Raw genomic sequence first — 1,302 nt, forward strand, 5'->3', positions numbered from 1 at the left:
AAACTCTGACATCTATTATGGGAATACCAGCTAGAGTAGAATCAGAAAGAGTGGAAGTTCGTCCCTCTACTCCAGTCACTCATAACAAGGAAGGAGATATTAAGATGTTTTTGGCATGCAAACCACCAACCTTTTCTGGGGAGAGAGATCCAGTGAAAGCTATGTGTTGGATTAAGGAAATGGAATCAGTGTTCAACACCATTCGGTGCCCGGAAACAGATAAAGTTCGATTTGTTGTTTCTGTACTAAAGTCATATGCTTTATTCTGGTGGGAAGTTGAATCATCTACTAGAACGGATGTTTTACAGACTTTGTCTTGGGTAGAATTTGTGGATAGATTTAAAAATCAATTCTGTCCTAAAACGGCAGTAAGACAAATGGAGGAAGATTTTCTGAAGCTAGAGCAAGGAAATGGAAMAGTTCGGGAGTATACCGAAAGATTCATTGAATACTCTCGTTTTGCCGAACATTATGTTTTGACTAAATCCAGGAAGATAGAGAGGTTTATTTGGGGTTTGAAACCCTCAATCAGAGAGTTTGTTATTGCTATGAACCCCAATACCTTTCCACTAACAGTAGATACAGCTGAGGTGACTGAACAAAATAAAAATAGACAATCGGAAGGACAAGTTGTTGAGAAAAGAAAATGGGAGGGGCCTTCATCTTTTCGAGGAACGAAAACTGTTAGATATGATAACAGATCTGTGCAGAAGATCAGTGAAAAAGTCTGATCACAGTGCCGACAGGTTCACCAGGGAGAATGCAAGATGGACCCAAGGAAATGTTATAAGTGCGGTGAGGCAGGTCATTTATCCAGAAATTGCCCAGCTAACCGAAGGTGTTTTAATTGCAATTCTCCGGATCATATTCGACCAAATTACCCCTTGTTAAGAACTCCACAATTAACAATGGGGAGTAATGCGTACTGTGAATAGAGGAGGGCAAGGAGGGGCGCGGGGACGATCCTTCCAGATGACTAAGAACGAGGCAGAATCATTACCGGATGTAGTAACAGGTACATTCTTCCTGAATTCAATACGTGCTAGGTGTTATTTGACTCTGGTGCAAACTTTTTGTTTGTACCACCATTGTTTGCTCAAACTACATTTCTGAATTATGTGCTACTTGATGATAAATTAGTAGTTGATACTGCTAATAGTCAMGAAACTGTTACTAGTGTGTTCAATAACTGTATTATWRTTATTGAGGACTGTGAACTTTCGATCCGGTTATTTCCCATGCCAATGAAAGAATTTGACGTAGTAGTGGGTATGGACTGGTTGGCAAAGTATCAGGCTAGTA

Source organism: Cynara cardunculus, unplaced genomic scaffold (genome assembly GCF_001531365.2).
Source record: "Cynara cardunculus var. scolymus isolate 2C unplaced genomic scaffold, CcrdV1 Un_Scaffold_1357, whole genome shotgun sequence".
Classification (NCBI taxonomy): domain Eukaryota; kingdom Viridiplantae; phylum Streptophyta; class Magnoliopsida; order Asterales; family Asteraceae; genus Cynara; species Cynara cardunculus.